At 42.8% G+C, this 19,169-nt stretch overlaps 1 long non-coding RNA gene across 1 annotated transcript; it reads left to right on the forward strand.

Moving 5' to 3' along the window:
• Positions 1-4,657: 4,657 nt before the first annotated feature.
• LOC129382195 (uncharacterized) lies at positions 4,658-8,477 on the forward strand. Its single transcript, XR_008610278.1, has 3 exons — positions 4,658-5,113; positions 6,170-6,228; positions 8,257-8,477. It is a non-coding gene; the product is annotated as an uncharacterized lncRNA (long non-coding RNA).
• Positions 8,478-19,169: the final 10,692 nt, after the last annotated feature.

Consider the following 19,169-nt stretch of genomic DNA (forward strand, 5'->3'; position numbering starts at 1 on the left):
TGATCCTGGTTTATTTCATAAGCCGAAAGTTTGGAAGGCTTGTAATAGATCTCTAGCCCCACTTTAATTAAGCAGTGTATATACTGCTCGCGCTGCTTGGACAAGGCGTAAGAGCATCGAAAGTGCTTATGCGTACGTCCTCTGAAGCTGTGGCCTAAGTTTCGTGTCGTCCACCCAACCACACAGTCTACGATATCTGCTAAAACAGAGGTTTGCCAAGTCGCACCGCGGTGCCATGCACATACATTGTAAACATGGAGGCAACAAAGGCAAGTAATGGACACGTCACCACGTGATCAAGTATGGCGGCGCCCACGAGATTTCATACTCTTTTCGCGGCGCAGTTTTCACTCGAGGAACGAGATGGCACCTTCGGCGGTGCACCGCACATTGCTTCAGCGAAAGCGCACACATACAAAACCATTACTTCTGCCCTGGTATACTGTGCAATCAGCTGTTAGAGATCTAAAACTGGGTGAGCGCTAACGAACTGTGCTCCCTTTGTGTTGCAAAATGTGGAACGGGAGAGGAAATATGTGTGCAGTAGCTGGTTGCAGAAATAGTGAGTGGCATATTAAGAAATGGAATGAATCTGTGTGACCAAGCTCATGGACTGCTGCTACATAGGAACTGCCTGTGTTACCGGCTTTGTGATGCGCAGCTTTCCTCGAGGATAAACGAATTCACTCAACCGCCAGCGTTGTATCGTTAACTTCCAAGCAAAGGAGTTCAATCTCGGAACGTTAGCAAGAGCGAGTACCGCTCGTTAGGAAATAGCGCAGCTTCCTGGCGTAGTAAGCTTCTAGCACATTATCTACACACATTTACCTCAACTCACACTCAATCTTACGCCAACATATAGAAAATAAGTGAATGGGTGCACTCTTGAATCAATGCGCCAAGGCATAGGTGACGGCGGCTACACAGACACCACAGAAATTTTCGAAGCTGAACGTTCCTTAACGGTCCAGAGTAAGCGAGTGACTAGCGATATAATACGTTTTTGCTACAGGCTATTAAAGTACAGAACATCTCAGTCCCAAGCCTTGTGCGTAGCAAGAACAAATCTATCGTAACTAAGCACACTTGTAAGTGATTAGGTAGAAAACAAGCAGAAGCAGTCAAAAACATCAGACGTCACAGCTTCAAAGTGTTTGCGAAATAAAGAAATAGCAGAAAGACTGATCCTGATTTAATCTATAGCAGAAAGTTTGCACAGCCAATTGGAATGCATTTCTAGTGACGCTTAATTTTAGTACAAGCACCGTATACGCTGCTTGCGCCGTTTGGACAAGTCGTAATGAGCTCCGAAAGAGCTTACGTGTTCTCTGAAGCTGTCGCCAAAGTTTCAAGTCGTCCACCCAGCCACCGTCTGCAATCACAGTCACGGCAGTCACGGTCACCACGTGATTAAACATGGCAGCGCCCACGGGATTGTCGCGAAGGGGTCTTATGCATAAGTGGCAGCAAGCCATGCTTGCGCTGTTCATTTCCTGACCTCTGCTTTGTCGCAAAACCACACCTCGACACATTGAACCAGGGAAATGTCGGCCCAACACATGATTAAGCCGCGGCAAGTTTGTCTTCTATCGCTGTCTAGCGGCGCTCTTTCAAACAGGAAACGTGGCGTGCGGCAGCTTGCAATTGCCGCGCTCGCACGTTGCAGTGTTGGGAGAAAATGTGCACACTGCTGTTGGCAACAAAGTACCCGAACAAGTGTGCGTCCATTGAAATCTATCGGGAACCATGCAGGCACACTGGGCCGACCACCGAGTGCAACCTAGTTACATGTTGGGCCGGTTTTCTAAATGAGAGAAAGCACAGTGGGTGGCTCCACTGTAGCTTCACAGAGTGTTGGCTAGCGAAGGCTGGCTGAGTGAATGCTTCCTCAGTTCATTTCCTTCCTCCATGCATTCACGTAGGGTGGCTAGATGAATTCAGGCAACAGGAGAAGCAGGGCTGGTATCGAGAACTGTGGCGCATACATTATGAAAGATCAGCCAAGACTGACGGAATATAACATGGAGCCCTAGAGCTTCCTCTAAAGAAATAAAGGAAGAAATATTCTGGATAAATTGAACCTTAACGAGTAGCATATGCTAGGTGCAACAATCTTGGCACAACTTCAGGAATGGCAATTAGCATATGACGTGACCACCTGGTGGTTAGCTGATGCAACGCGAGCCTTATTTCAGTCCCATCACGTCACTTCCGAGATTTTAAAAGATTTTTCAGTGGCGCGATGTTGCTAGCGGTCACGCTAATCTCAATGTCATTCTGGGGAGCCGCGCGTTCACTGCCGAAATGCAAATGTACATCCTTGTGATATACTGGTACGTACTCACTCTGGGGGACCGGCACAGAATCGGGTAGGTCAGAGTGCAAAATAAGAGGTCAAAGTTTTATAATGTGCAAGTTAGAATCGAAAGAAAGAGATTGGAGAGCCTGCATGATTTTACGACAGTGAAAATTCCACCATAACCGTAAAAAATAAATCAATTCATATTCAATTTGGGTGAAAGGGGGCTTAAAATTTTGTATTCAGATTAAATTTCAATTACCCTAAAAGAATATCCTGGATGGCAGTGCTAACCTTCCAGTCGCTATTTTATTTAAATTTAATCCAAAAGGCAAAGTGTATCTTCATCGTCTTAAGGGAGGACGTGGCTTTGAAAATAAACTTCCTTATTTCTTCGTGGATATTGATGAAAATTGGCGCAAATGTATAGAATTTCTCCCTGATGCTTCCATAAAAGTTTCAGAGCGATATCTTGAGAACATTTTGCTCAATTTTATTGAGCAGAACTTTTCTTTCTCTTACTTTCTGGAGAGCCTGGGGAACTTAAAAAAAAAACGTGATAGAAGGCTTGTTAAGTATTGACTGCATAGCTAAATGCGTGCTGAAGGTTGCGACATTCTTGCATTATTTTTCGCAACACAAATTTTTTGGAGTGCCATATTTTATGTTACCTTCACATCAAGCATACTTTCAGGGTAGACGAATAGCCTTATTGTAAACTTACAAAGGGTCAAGATAAGAAAGCGACGATGTCACGACCTGCACTGCAGCCCAAGGAACGTGACAAGACAAAAAAAAAAAAAAAAAAAAAAACGGCGTAAAATATGTTATACGGTAACAAAGAAATCAGCTCCAGAAACTGAGAAGACAGGCAGAAAAACAGTTTTGAGAAAAAGTTTCACCTTCTCTTCAGTTCTCTAAAAGGCACCAAATTTGTAGTCTTTGGGGTGTTTTGTGACGTGGGGCTTCTTGTACATGTGGCCTCAGGGCTGGTGCGCTCCCCCCCCCCCCCCTTTTTTTATAGGGCATTCTTTGCTGCTTTTGCTCTACAAAGAGCATGGTGCCTAGGTTTCAAACCAAGCGACGTGCACAACTCGATGTGGGCATGAATATAGCTCCAGTGTACATTCAAGCAGCCTGTACCCGCAGGCTGCCCGATTGATAGCAATCTCCAGTACAATCGGTGAGGCTTTTTTTTTTTTTTTTGTAGAATTGACCATGTTACTGAATGAAGGCTCCGTGTGTCAGCAGCCTCCCAAGTCATCTTTACTTGACAATGGCTGTAGAACTTAGGATCAGAGAGCCAGTGATAGATATGCAGCTGCTAGCTGCTTTCCAGAATTGTACTTTTGTATGATGCCTCGATCACTTCTGCAGCCAGGTGTCTGTGCCAGCCCAAGGGGCCTAGTGAACAGAGCTCATGATGAGGTTCTCTTTTTGAAGGGGTGATATGACAGATATTGCTACGAGCTATCGTGACAATAGAGTGAACGCGCAAGGAGGAGGAGACAAAGGGGAGGAAAGACAGGGAGATTAGCCAGTGTCAGTACCGGCTGGCTACCCTGTGCTGGGCAAGGGGAACGCGCAATATGCTTGGTTGCGGGTCTGAGATGACGACGCGCGAAATGCCTAGCCGCAGATACAAGGAGCCGACGCGCGAAGTACCTAGCCGCGCAGTCCGAGCTGCCGACGCGCGAAATGCCTAGTCGCGGGCTCGAGGAGTCGACACTCGATGCGCTTATCGCGCAGTCGGAGGCGCCGATGCACAAAATGCTTAGGTGAGGGTCCGAGAAGTCCGCGCGCGATGTGCATGATCGCCGAGTCGGAGACTCCCTATGCTCCAAATGCTTGGCCGCGTGCCCGAGGATTGCGTGCGCGATGTGTTTCGTCACGAATTCCGAAACACCGAGTGCTGAAACCCACGAAACACAGAACCTCTTAAAAACTTCTTGAAACGGCTACAAACGGCTATAGACGTCTTGGTCTATGATAAGACTGAAAATAGAATTTCTTCTAAACATAACCTCAGCACTTGGAATATGCTAGTATATATTCTATCTGCGGCAAAACCCACTACTGGTGTCATTAGAGTCTGTTTTGGTAAACGCATTCAGAATGTCTAACTCAAGAACTTTTCTAGATCTTTTTGTCTAAAAGTGCATAAAATGCCAAACGGCGTGTTAAAAGTGCGGTTACCGTTGGCCGTCGGCGTTAGCGAATAAAAGACGCCACAGACAAATGGAACTCGTTGGAAGCAACATAAGTTATTGGCTTTGATATTAAATAATTTCACACCAAAACTTCAACAATCAAGGGCGTGTTATTGTTTTCCATACGGGGCGCGCACGACGCCTGGAAGCCATTCTATGCTCGCGCAGCAGGTATACTGACAGCAGCAGGAGCGAAACGCCGGCGTTGCACAGCGGTGTCACAGAGCCACCGCGCTGCGATCACTTCGGCGACACAATCCAAATTTGTCGGACATCTCATTCTGTGCTGGAAACACTGGGAGGCAGGAAGTTTGAAAAAACGGCCACTGCCGCCCGCAATGTCTCGGTCGTGGGCTGGTCGTGGGTTCGTTATGCTAGTTGTGCGTCATTCTAAGCCGTTCTGTACATTTATACTGGATATTAATTGGAGTCATTTAGCTGTGCTGATGCTGTTTGCCGTGTGTTTTGCATCAGTGCTTCGTGACATCGGCTGTATTGTGTTTTTTCGCCGACGGCTTACTACCACAATGGCGGGATCTGCGTTCGCCGCCTTCGTGTCTCGGTGCGTCTTTGTACGGCGCACGTTCGGATAACACTTTTTCCGGTAAGTGAAATACATTGCACTTCGTTTTTCGTCAACAATGTGAATATTTTTAGGTGTTACCCGCGACAGTTCTTGATATATGGGCTCTTCTGCCCTGCGAGTTTTCGTCATTACTTTTAGGGCACATTCACACCGGCGACTTGAGGAGGTCGCGCGACCATTTGCGACTCGCAATCAAAAAGCGACCGAAAGGCGACTGATGCTCACACCGGCAAGCCCGGCTGAGCGCGACCCGCAAGTCGCAATCCCGGAGATTATCGTTCTCAGCGAGAACTCTCGGAATCTACGCGGAATTTGAACGCGACGCCGGAGGAGGCCGGATGTAGACACACGAAAGATCACTTCCGGTGCGCCGCTGATTGGTTTATCAGTTTTGCGACCACGGTCGCGCGACTGAAAAATCGCGCAGAGAGCGACTGGCCCAAAATGGTCGCTTTTCAAGAAAGGCGACCGTTTGCGACCATTTGCGACTGGTCGCTTTGCGACCAACTTGGTCGCGCGACCACTGTCAGTCGCCGGTGTGAATGAGCCCTTATACGAGGGTTCTGCTTGTGTTCAGCCGTTCAGCACTACCGCGCTCCACGACTTCCGCAACACCAGTCAGAACTTTGCCCTGCTTGTTAGTCTTTGTGGTTGACGTAGCACGAACCAACCGAAAGGAGTGCATTCGAAGACGACGCGCTGGCTGTAATGCTGAACCAGGCTGAACTCGCCCTATTTTTTGTCCTTTTGTTCTTGCGTGTGCGCGCGTGTGTGTCAGTGACTATGCAGTTTGTAGCGTTCCCACTTTATAGCAAAACAAAAAATATAACTGCTATGTTTACTTCATCTATACAATTCCAAATTAAATCGTCTGCTGATGTACAAATTTCACTTGTGTTTTGTTCTAAATAAGCAGCAAAACCTTTAACCTAGTAGGTGCTTCATCTGGGAGTGAAAACACGACAGCTTGGCACTTATTATTGAATGACTGTGACTGGGTCACCTTAGTTGTAATTGCAAATCTGCCTTTCAACTGACTTGATGCTATCTTATTTTGTTCCTTTCACTCTATAGACAGCTGGACATCCTTCTTGTACCTTGGCGCTAGCTGGATGACGGACATCATGATCAGTGTAAGCCAATGTACTGTACCCTCTCTGGTCCTCCCAGTGCTTTTTATATGGGTTAAGGCCAGGGAGTGCTTCGTGGTAAAATAGTTAGTTGGTGTCTCACAAACGGGCATTTTTTTTTGCGCTGGTCCATTATAAGCTGCCACTATTATAACCAATTTCTCAGTGCCACTGTACATACACAGTTCTACTAATAATTAGTTTCCCTAAGCCTTACAAAATGTACCTGTAGGTAGTCATTGCTATGTAAGAACTCAAAAATTAACTCTGCTGTGTCATACAAGTGTACCATACATGAGTAAAAATTTGCTACAACAGTGTACATTACACCTTGCTTCCCTAGTGCACAAATGTATTCAAGCCAGTATTTGAATAGTTTGGTATTCTAAATGTTTTCTGTGTGATTTAGTTTCTTTACAGGAATTTACTGTACAGCATCAGCAAGCAGTGTAATTTAAGATTTATGTGTGCTGTAAAAGGTGTGCTTTGCCGCTAGAATTGATAAAACATGGGCCGAGGCTTCCATACAAGGACAAACTTCAATTTCGCTCTACCACCATCAGCACTTGGCTGGCGCTTGCAAAATGAATCGCATCAGGTAGCTTGTGCCAGACTGTTTTTTAACCTTATTGTCAGGAGATCACAAAGTGATGTGTGGAGGCGCCTGCGTCTGAGATGTAGATTGCGCTGCAACATATGTGCGTGTAGAACAGGCATGATGCTCAGGGTTCCAGCAGTTTGCAGAGGTGCTTTTAAAATTTTGTCATAACTGCAATTTTACCTGTGCTGTTTTTTATCACCTATTTCAATAATATCATTGGAGGTGTTGTCAGAATTTAGCAATCTATTTGCCCTAGCCCATTAGCCTGCCACATTTGCCTTTTCACTAGGTGGGAAATTATTCAGCATGGACCATTACTTGAATACACCTTTTTGTGTGCAGTGGCTTCTCAACTGCGAGTCAACATAGATTCTCAGAATTACCTGAGGCTATAGATGCACTGATGAATTTGCTACCTATATGAATCACTTTGCACTTTCTTGCGCAAACAGCATGTTAACACTTCCAAGACAGTGGGTAATGTTATCGTTTGATCACATCATGAGATACTTTCAATTTTGTGTGACGCATCATCCAAGGTGTTGCATCATTTGTGTGAGGTATTGCCCTAAACCAATTGGGGTCACATGAAAATATATCAACAAAAGTGATTGATCCAGCTAGGAGTGTTGCTTTGGAACACTATTTTATCACCAGTCCTCCTTTGCATGCTACCTGCTTACTCTGTACTGTGTCATGTTTAAGTTTGAAAAGAAGGCAACAGCTAGGCAGTGCAAAATGTCAAACTTGCTTTTAGTTTAACAATATAAAATGCTATTTAACTTTTTAATTAAGTTAGTACATCATTTACCTGCAGAGTGAATTACTGTTTTAAACTGATTATATTTTGCAGGAAGCTTCTCAGACTTGTTTCACAGGTTGATAAGTGGCTTTTTAGCCACAAAACACCATATAATAATTTAAAGGCTGACTCTGCTATGCAACTTAATGACTATATGGCAGGAACAAGGTCTCCGAGTTGTGGCGCTGGCTAACACTCCCAGGGTTCTACTAGAACACATAAATACCCAAGAAAGTGGATGGGAAAACGACGCAGCTGTAGCTCAATTGGTAGAGCATAGCATGCGAAATGCGAAGGTTGTGGGTTCGGTTACCACCTGCTGCAAGGTGTTCTTTCATCCACTTTAATTTCCATTAATTTATCGTTTCTTTATTTCATTTATTAAGCACAAGTAATTTCCCCTATGTTGTCCTTAGTGTCAGTGTTTGTTGGCTTCTTATGATAGGAAATATACTAGTCATTTTAACCTTAACCTTTTTACCTTAAGATACCCATAATTTAAGAGAAAGGAGTGCTTAAATTTATTTTTAATGTGAGCAAACTTCTTACTTAGCACATATTACTAATTGAAATTCCGATTTCAATATTCCCATTTCCTCCCTCGCCTTCTTTTTCCTCTTCTGTGCAGGTATTGCTTGCCTATGTCTACAAGAACCATCACGCGTGGCCTGTGACAGCAAGCTTTTGTGGGCAGCAAGTGCTCTCCTACGAAGGCTGGCCTACTCTGGCAGCGGCGGCAATCATCTTCAAGATTTATCCATAATCACCTTTGCTGCTTTTTGTCACTCTTGTTGATTACACTTTCTGCGTCTTTTCTAATTTATTAGGTAATAAAGTATGAGTATGTGACATGGTGTGAAGTTGATGTCTTGCTGCATTTTCGCTTGCACTCATCTTTTATGCATGAAAAGCTCATCGTACAGTTTATGAAAAAAGATAACAGCATATTATGATTTATCTTTCAGTTCTGGTAACATGCAACGTACAAGGAATTCACTAATGGATGATATGCCGAGAACTGGCCATTATTTCTGCGTGATGCTGTGCAAGCATGTGGCGTTACTTACAAGAGGCACCCACAAAGTAAGTTACAATTTACTTTTAAATGAAGCATGGACATCAGAAAAAATATATTTATATTGCTAGTTAGAGTGGTTTGCAGAGTGTTTTTCCAGATGTGTACTATCCTTTATTTCTTAACTCATTGCAGCACAGTGTTCTGTTTCGTATACTGGTGTAATGCTATTGTGCCCCCTGTAGCTGAAACCAGGATGTAATTTTTGCCTGAACTGCAGCATCACTGACAATTTTTCTTTGCTAGAGGCTATTTCAATTTGGTGGAACCCAGCAGGGCGAAGTTTTGTCAATAATGACGTGTTTCATGCAGAGATGTTTTTGTTTAGGTCAATGGGTGAACATTGGAATGATATCATCATACAATACAGATCTTGTTTCATTTGCAAAATAATTCTGACAGGCGGCATTCAATTGATTGGTCTAATTAAAAAGCACTAATTGACCAATGAGGTCTTACTACACTATTCCCATGGTTCACGTCTGGAAAAACTACCTGTGCATCACTCTATCCGACAATATAAACTTTTTTTTTTCTGATGTCCATGCCTCGTTTAAAATAAATTGTAACTGTGGGAAAACGTCGCGTTACTGTAACAGCTGCCGGAAAAATTTGAGGGAATGTCTAATAAATGTCTTCAGTTGTTCTTGTCAAGCTGTCCATTAGCCAACTTTTAGCGTAACGTTAGCAGGGCTTACTGAAGTACTTCTAGACGTCCATGGCTACAAAATGTCTTGATCAAGACAGCTACTAGGCTTTTGAATTAGCCGTTCAAGACATCTTTTAGACATCAAATAGCTGCTTGCGTGTTTCGTGGGAAGGCTTAGCCGCATGTCCAAGGGTTCCGCGCGTGAATCTTGGTGGCGTAGTCCGCGTCGCCGATGCTCGGAATGCTTGGCAGCGAGTCTGAAACGTCCACAAGCGCAGGCATCGGCCACGCTACTGCGATGTCCGCGTAGCGCCCGTTTTGACGTCGAGATTACGGCGAGTGATGTCCAGACTCGCGAGGTGCAAAAAGACGAGCAGACGACGCGAGCACCAGACCAATGGCGAACCGCGCTGGAGTCACGTGGCAGGCGCGGCCAATCGCAGACTCCGGCACGACCTTCAATTTGCTTTTTGTGCGCTTGTTTCTGTATGGAGGAGATCGCTGAAGCGGCAAATTTGAAGACGGAGAAACGCGCTCTCCAACGAGACCAAGATGGCGGCGCTCGATCGCGCCGTTCCGGATATTGTGGCTTGAAAAACACTGTTCTTTCTTGATATCCGCGAGATTTCTCGCCACCTTGGCTGATAAAACTAATTTTTTATAGCACTCTAAGTGGTATACAGTGATGATATTTGGGTATCAGATAGAAAAATGGTTATAGAAACTGAAACAGTGATTTTCAAAGAAATCGATTTTTTTGGCAATTTTTCGTGATGCGAAAGCCGCGTCACCCCTTAGGCTAATAACTCGTCGACAAGAAATTAAAAACATTTTCTATGGTCTCATCTTCCCTACACACGACAAATCAGTCAGGGTACCAGACCAGTCCCGTATAAATAATTTTAAAGGAATGCGCCAGCGAAGCCTATTAACAGTTACTTCAATTTTTCTCGATTTCAATACTTCATTGAAATGATACTTCAATTTTTCTTTTTCTCTCAAATTTTTCCACGGTTACCGCAAATGTTTAAAATTAGAGGGAATTGTTATACATGGTACGAAGAATTCTCGCAGCATCATTTGCCTCCGAAATCTTGCAGTTACGATCAATGCTGATGCAGGGAGAATTTGAATGGTAGGGCCAACTATCGACGCCTTCGCCAATGAATCTGCCGTTTCATTTAGAACTAGGCCTGTATGCCCAGGTATCCAGACTAAATTAATATTAGTTGAGGTACTAATGATTTAAACACTTGCAAAACATGAGATCCATTAGGTGCTGTGAGTGAAGTACACAAGAACAAAGAACCCATCTTCATTAACAAACACCTTACACCTGACAACAAGAGGCTGTTTGCTCAGGCCTTAGCGCTCAAGAAAGCAAAAGGATGGCGCTTCCTCTGGACTAAGAATTGCCGTATCACTGCATGCAAGTCCGAAGACAGCCGAGTTCATTGCATTAACTGTGAAGCGAACCTCTCTGTTATCTCTTAACCTGAATCACATGCATAATGTCAATCCGTCCTCAACAGACACCTTATGGCTTCATACTTCATACCGTCCGAACTAGATTCTTATCTTAAACCTCCTTGCCGATCCCTCGTACATTTTAATGCACGCAGATTACGGAAACATTTTGATGACATTTATAATTTGCTATCATCGTGTCAACACCACTTCTCGATCATATGTGTAAATGAAACCTGGCTCAGCGAAGCCGATAACAACTTGTACTATTTTTCATCTTATACACCAGAATACTGTCACCGGGGTGACAGCAGTCATGGCGGTGCAGCTGTCTTCATTTCATCAGAGTTAGAATATTCCAGGCTTCAGGACTTAACAATTAATCAAGTAAATTGCGAATCAGTGTGGATTGAGCTGAATGCATCATTTCTCAATATTGACGCCAAAAGTTTAGTGGTTGGTTCTATTTATCGATCACCTTCGTCATTCATTAATGATTTTTGTTTAATACTAAACCATGTTTTGCACACGCTATCGCTAGAACGTAAAAACATCATTATTATGGGTGACATCAATATTAACCTTTTAGATGTTCACAGTTCATCATACACTGCTTATACAGATACTTTGAATGGACATGGCCTCGAATCACTTGTAACTGTACCTACTTGGCGGAATATTAATGGTCCGGATACACTAATTGACCACGCATTGTCGAACCTCATGATTACTCCTGGATCTGGTGTCATTGAAGTTTCACTAACTGATCATTATCCAATATTTGTGCGTATAAATTCCAATATGAATATTCAGGATATGCATGTTAAAAGAAAAAATCTCGACAAAACTTCATTTGTTAGGAAAATCGCCAATGTTGATTGGAACCCGGTTACGTCGCAAAATAATCCAGAAATCGCCTTCGAATTGTTTTGCAATATAATTTCTAACGCTACTTCCTAATCAACTACAATAACCACGAGTAAGAAAAGGTTCGCTTTTCCTCGTTGTCCATGGATGACTGACAATTTTCTAAAATGCGTGCACAGAAAAGATAATCTTTCTAAAAAAACGAAAGGAGAAGCCATTTAATTTGACCCCGCTGACTTGTTACAAGTGCTACTCGAATATCTTGAGCAGGCTTCTTAAAAACGCTAAAAAAGAGTATTAGGAAAAGGAAATTGACTGTGCTGGCAACGATTCTAAAAAACAGTGGTAGATTATTAATGCGTCTTTAAATAGAACATCGCCAAAGCCCGCCATAACTGCTATTCAAGTTGGTGAACAAACCCTTAATAATCCATCAGCCATTGCTAATGCCTTTGTCGATTCATTTTGCCCCGACTAGCCAAGTCTCTCAGTTCACATTGACAAGGCTTATCGTCTGCCACACAGTTCTTTTCTCTGTTCAGTTTCCCCAGAAGAAGTGCGCATGACCATTCTAAGCTTAAAAAACACGGGAGCTGGTTTAGATAACTCATCTCATGTAAAGCTTATAGCTCATCTTATCAGTGACACTCTCACACATAAATCTAACTTTCAAAACTGGCGTCTTTCCTAGCTGCTTAAAAATCGCCAATGTTATTCCTGTTTTCAAAAATGGCAACAAAAACTCACTATTAAACTACCACCCTATATCTATTTTATCATTTTTCAGCAAGGTAATTGAAAAATTATTCGTAGTACGTTTAACTAGCTATTTCACAAAGTTCAGTATTTTGTCATCTAATCAATTTGGCTTTCGATCTGGTTGCTCAACTGAATTAGCACTCATTACTTTAACTGATCATCTTAAAACAGCCATTGACAAAGGTAAATTGGCTGGTACCTTGTTTATTGATTTTTCTAAAGCTTTCGATTCATTAAATCATGACATACCTTTTGCTAAACTAAATGCTGTTGGCATATGTGGTCCAGCACTTTCCCTAATTCGAAGTTATTTACATGATCGAAAACATGTCTCTATTTCTGATACTCATTCCCGTACCAAACTAACATAGGGGTTCCACAAGGCTCAATACTAGGACCAATTTTATTTCTCACGTACATCAATGACCTTCCAGAATACATTACACATTCTAGTTGTATTTTATATGCTGATGACACAACAATTTATTCTTCTAACTATTGCTTGGAATCGCTAATATCTTACCTTAATGCTGACGTGGCTAATATCATTAATTGGTGCGGAGATAATATGCTCGATATTAATGCTACTAAATCGAAATTTGTAATTTTTTAATCCCCGCAAAAAAGTGTACAGGAGAAGCCATGCACTAAATTGGTCCGACTGTTGACCATGCAACATTTCTCGGAGTTGAACTGGACAATCATTTGAAATTTACAATTCGCATATCTTTATTAACCCGTAAAGCGGCATATGGTATCAGAATACTAATCAAAGTCCGCCCCTATTTTCCTGTACATATATTAATTTCACTCTACTACGCATTTCTTCACAGTCACATCTCTTACTGCATATCTACTTGGGCCAACACCTACGCAACTCGCTTGGCGCCCCTGCAGCACACACAAAACCAAGCTTTGAGAATACTAATCACTTACAGCCATTTTTCATCTAGTGCTCTGCCATTACTCTACACATATATTTTTTTCAGTGGTGGATTTAAATAAATGTTCCCTTAATGTCCCGACATACAAATTTTGTCGAGGAGAATTACCAATTTCGTTGATAACAAAAGACCAAACCCCACAAACCCCGCATTTCACTGGCACTAAATTTTTACACCATAATAACTACCTCCTACCGAAACTAAGGACTAACTACGGCAAATTTACTGCGAACTTTTTGACAAAATCAACATGCAATTCAATACCGCCCTCCATTAAATCATCTCGTCTCATTCATTTATTTAAGAGGAAGCTTCGTCACCACTTGTTGGGAAAGTGATTGTGTTCTTTATCTTTTTTTTACGTTTCTGTATGTGGAATAATACTCCTAGGATCTGCCTTTTGTGTTTATACTTTATTGTTATTATTACGACTTGACTTCGTTAATACTTTCAGTTCCATAGGATTGCTACTGCTGTAGTTAACCGTATTAAGTGTACTTTTTCTATGTATTTATTGTATTTATTGTAGGAGGTCCCAGTCTTTGACTACGGGACCTCCTAGAGTTACTTTTTCTGTAAAACATTTCAATTGCATCAATAAACTGAAACAATGACTACATAATCTATGGATCGGCTTAATTTACAAAGGGCCGGTACTACCTCTAAAAGTTCTGCAAGAAAGATTGGTACAAAGTCTGGAAGCTGCAGGGAATATGGACCAATAGAGAATAGGGCTGATAATACCAATACCACATTTTTATTCATGCTGTGTGGCATCAGCTGTTATGACATTTGTTTGAAATTTCATTAAATAATCCTGTAGAGTAGCACTTACCATTCGGTACAGTAGGTGTTTTGCGTTACTTGGAAAAATATCTACAAATTATGCTAATTTTTTCCATCACAAATGGGCTTTACCTCTGCGATTCTAATTTTCAACAGATCGAGAAAAGTTTGTACAAAATTCGAGGCCAATGTACATTGAAAAACATACTAGGCTGACGAATGAACACTGTTTAGCCACATATTATTGGTGATTCGTTTGTCCTTAATATGGCGGCATTTTAAGCAATGAATACTGCCAACCTTGTCCTAGTGCGAAGCTGACAGTGTAAACATTCTGTATGCACTATTTTGTACTGGTGTTCAAAGAGAAAACAAAATCTAAAGCATGCAATTAACGTATTTATCGCTTTACTAACAAAAAATTGGCTCCGAGCATTCAAATCGCTAGCTGCTACGACAAATAGTGGCAATGACAAGAATCGCAGTGCACTTAGAGTACTGAGCACCAAAAGTGCTTACATGTCCTCTGAAGCTGTGGCCAAAGCTTCGTGTCATTCACCCAACCACTGTCTATGATATCTGCCGAAACAGGTTTGCCAAGCTGCATCGGGGTGTCATCCACATCGATTGTAAACACGGAGGCAGCTGAGGCAGGCACATGACAAGTCACCACGTGATCAAACATGGCGGCACCCGAGGGATCACCATGAAAAGGGTCTATATGTCAGGTATCATGCACACTGAAAAAAATATGACTGGCGCCAGTTTCGGTCTAGACAATGCAGTGCCGCGTCATGGCAGAGTTTTGGTGCATACATCCTATAGCCTCCAGAGTTCCAAGGTGTATTAAAGTTCACAGATTTTCGTGAGCTTTTCAGAAATTGATGTTTACATTACAGAGATGAAAAGTGAATTTTAGTGTTTCACAATTATCGGCTGTTTTAGCACAGCATGATGTCCAATATATTGGACACTGGAACTCTACCCGGTCATTTTCAGGGTAGTGGGTATGCAGTAAGCCAAGGGCAACTTTAATATTAAAAATGGTTTAAAAAGTGCAAAATCTGTTCATTAATCAAAATTTCATCACAGAAAAAGAATGAGCGATGAAGTATGAGAAATAGAACTTACTTTTTCGGCGGTCACCGTAGAAAGCCGTGCTGCTGAATGCCGCCATTGCAAACAGCCCTGGTGGCCAAACTACTAATGCACCTTCAACAAAACGTCATAGGTGGCGCCAGTAGGTGTCTAAAATATTTTACGATTTGGTTTCACAGGCTAAAACATGCTGTGACCTGGGTAGTGGCGGAGTATTTGATGTCCAATATATTGTACAAATGCTCCATAGCCGGAACTCGGGAGGATAGTGCCCTGGGGCCTCAGTTCAAATCCCATCACATGGCACTTACGTTTTACTTCTTTATCCAGTGACAGCCTACTTGGAAAGAACCCCACCGACTGACCTACAGTAAACCTCGGTGAGAGAGAAAATGAGAAAGCTATTGCTGCTCAGCGGTTGACAGGCAGATGGCCCTGCAGTCCTGGCCTCCCGTCAGTGTACTTCAGAGTGAATGCCATGTACACTGCTACTTATTCTTAGTCACCGAGGCAGAAGTAGACAAAAAAAAAGCTTTGCTTTGAAACGATTTGTACATTAATTACTGCTTGTAGCATAAAGACCTGTGGGTGAAATGTCAAGTACAGGCCCTGTTTTACAATGTAAGTTCATTAGCACAGAACTACATGGTCTCCTCCATTTTATCTGCCATACAACTCAAGACAATGGTTAGTTGCCACTTGTAGATAGCTTCGAGCAAGAGGTCAGGTAGTGCTCCTGGTTTTAGATTTCAGTCTGTTATTGACATACTATAAGGCCTCTGCCGGACTACTTGACGTAAGGTGGCATATAAGTTGTGGATTACTTTTAAGTATAGCTCCTCAATGTTTCTTCGCTGTACACTTGGGTAGTGTTATCAGAATACAAATCCACGTGGGTATTTCACTTCGGACAGTTTATCTGCACATTCAGTGACCGAAAAACTTAACTACATGGTAAGCTAATCTGGCAGTAGAAGATACCTTGAATTATTCACTATTTGGGTACACATCTTCATAGTTGTAAAATGTTACCACCCTATCACTGCAATACCAGTGCATCAAATAACAAAGCCCTCAACTAAAAACAGAATTATAAAACAAAAATCCTGTTACCTTTAACAGAAAGATCACAATATTTGCAAAATAGCTGCAATTTGAAAGGTGCTCAGGAACCAGATTAGGGGTGTTTTCTTGGATGTTGTGGCAATTCGCAATGTAACAGTACTGATTTCCACGGCCAGCCCACACTCATGCAGCAGGTTTAGCCATCATGGAACAATGGCAAACTGAGCATGCGTGGTACAAATTCGTGAGCGCATGGCGGCGACGAAACATTCCGAATTCTCCACTAGGGCAGGGAGTCACACTGGCTCTTCTGGTGGCAACCTCCAGCTTGGAAACTCCATATTTGAAGAAAATCTGGCATTGGTGTTTATGCACTGCTGGTACAAAGCTTCATCTACAATTGAAATTAAGGATACCTGAATTCCCCCAATGCTCACCCTTTACGCGCAGAATTTTCAGTTTCCCAAACGAACGACATCCATCATTCCAATACAAAATGGGGCTGTCCTACTATTTTTACTAGTATGTACCTTGTTGATCTGTAAATTTTGAAGCCTCCGTGAGATTCGGATAAACTTTCTTCTGCTTTATCTGCCACAGGGCCATGACACAGCTCCCAGCCAGACTTGCCAGACTTGCACAGCCAAGTGAACAAGGCGTAGGAACACATCTTGTGCTGTTCGATCATTTGATACATTAAGTTTGCCACATTTCACCACTCCGCAGGCTTGGCGAAAAAAAAAAAAAAAAAAAGCTGCGCAGGTAGCATACGCTGCAGTGAACACCTTGGCCAAATTTTAGTTGTGCATGGCATGCGGATCTTGCAAGCGAAGGGCGAAGTAACCTTTCTCTCAAACGCTCTCTGTTCAACAAAAACCTGCTCCTCACTCTTTTCTGGATGCTTTATTTCGCAATATAGCAGATTCCCATACACGGCTGCTATTGGCCAATATTTGACATCAATTAAAGAGTGTTTGGATCAGTTCACTTCTTCCTGCTGTTACTGTGTATATTTATGGACGTAGTTCAATAAACAGGCTGAAGTAAACGAAAACCTGCTTTCTAATTCCGATAATTATGTACTTCCAGAAGAAGCAGACTATTGTCTGCTCATGCTCGGCTGCAGCTGCCCGTGTAAGAATTAAACTTTGGCCACCCTGCATATTGGTGACGTAGCCATCGGGTCCCACTAATTTTAACTAGTTTTGAACACTCAAGTAGCCTTGAACCACGCGAAACTTACAAGGTCAGACCACACACACGCTTGCCAGCACACACTCATTCCTGGTCACTCTTGGTTAGACACCTTGGCAGACTGCTTCGAAATGAGCAAGTTGGATGAGGCTACTATCCGTCGGTCAAGATGGTGCAGTACAAAGCCGGACTGCACCACGAAGTACAGCCAGACAGGAGCATACGAGCACACACACGCACCCTAGCGCTGTCATGCACAAAGCAGACGCTGCAGTTACATTTAGCTGTGATCTGCTACATATATACGCCGCGACAGGTCCACTGACCGATCGCACTGCGGTTCGCTGAGGACAACCGCGTTTGGCGCATCGTAGGCGCCATAATCGGAAATACAAGTAGCGTCTACGTGAACATCCAGAATCAAATTTGAACTGCGCACCATGGTAACGCTCAGTAGGCGAAGCGTTTTGTGCACACTCCGCTCCACCGTAGCCTTCGCAGTGCGAATGATTGAAGGAGGAGCTGAAGCACCGCGAACGTATGTTTGATATTCACTAACTCCGCTTCTGCTGAACCCATGGGAGAACTTTTTGTGGCAAAATATTTCTGAAATAATACAGTTAAACCTCGATAAAAGGAACTTCAATATAAAGAAATTCTCTATACAACAAGGTATTTAACTTTTCATAACCTCTTGTCTTTCATAACCTCAGAAAACGACAGCGCAAGCTTAAACTTGTGTCGTTGCCTGCTGGTAGGTGCAAAAAGCAGCGTGTTCCAGGAGCGGGGAACACGTGGCAGCCCTCCCTGAAACACTACTACCCACAGTTGCCGGCAGGCAGTGACAAGTTTAAGCTTGCACTGTCACGGCAGCAGCTCACATTCCCGTAAGTTCAGGCAAATTTGCACTTTTTTTCTTAAAACCAGGCAATTAAATGTGCCAACTGTTATAGCAAATGACAGACTCCAAAATGCTATCTTTCAGCAAAATTTTGCGGTCAGCGCAAGATCTTTCTTTCAAAAGCACGGCTCCCGGCTGAGGCTGCACATGGCTCTAAGCATGGCTGAGCACATACGCAGCCGCACACCCTGCTTTAGAGGTAATCTGCCGTTTGTGTAAAGGGTCATGTAAGCTGTCTTACCGTGCACTTATTATTGGCGGTTGCGTAATCTCAAGTTTCAGTGACCCGTTAGAGCGAGAGGCAGATGATGCATTCCTTCCCAACAGCCAGCGCTTTTCCTGGTGGCTTCACTGTGCAGGTGACATTATCAGCCATGGGGGCAGAGTGCACGCAAAAGCATGGCTGGCTTCGCTTGATTCGTACCACCGAGAAGATATCATTGACGTGCATGGCATTAAATCGTATAATTCGTCGCTGACTCCCAAATTTATCAAAATGAATTGCTTTCTCATTTAAATTTGGTTTTTTCGATTGCCCAATAATTCGGAAAATTCTGCAGCCCCTTTTCGTGTGAGAAAAATAAATTGGCAACTGTACTTATTTGCACATAAGGTCCAAGTTCAATAGAATGAAATTTTGTTATAACAAAGCGTATTGCCAATTTTACCAACTTCATAATATCGAGGTTTAACTGTAGTATAACTTAACTTCAAATGAATTTCTTGGACTTCAGTA

Source organism: Dermacentor andersoni, chromosome 6 (genome assembly GCF_023375885.2).
Source record: "Dermacentor andersoni chromosome 6, qqDerAnde1_hic_scaffold, whole genome shotgun sequence".
In the NCBI taxonomy this organism is placed as follows: domain Eukaryota; kingdom Metazoa; phylum Arthropoda; class Arachnida; order Ixodida; family Ixodidae; genus Dermacentor; species Dermacentor andersoni.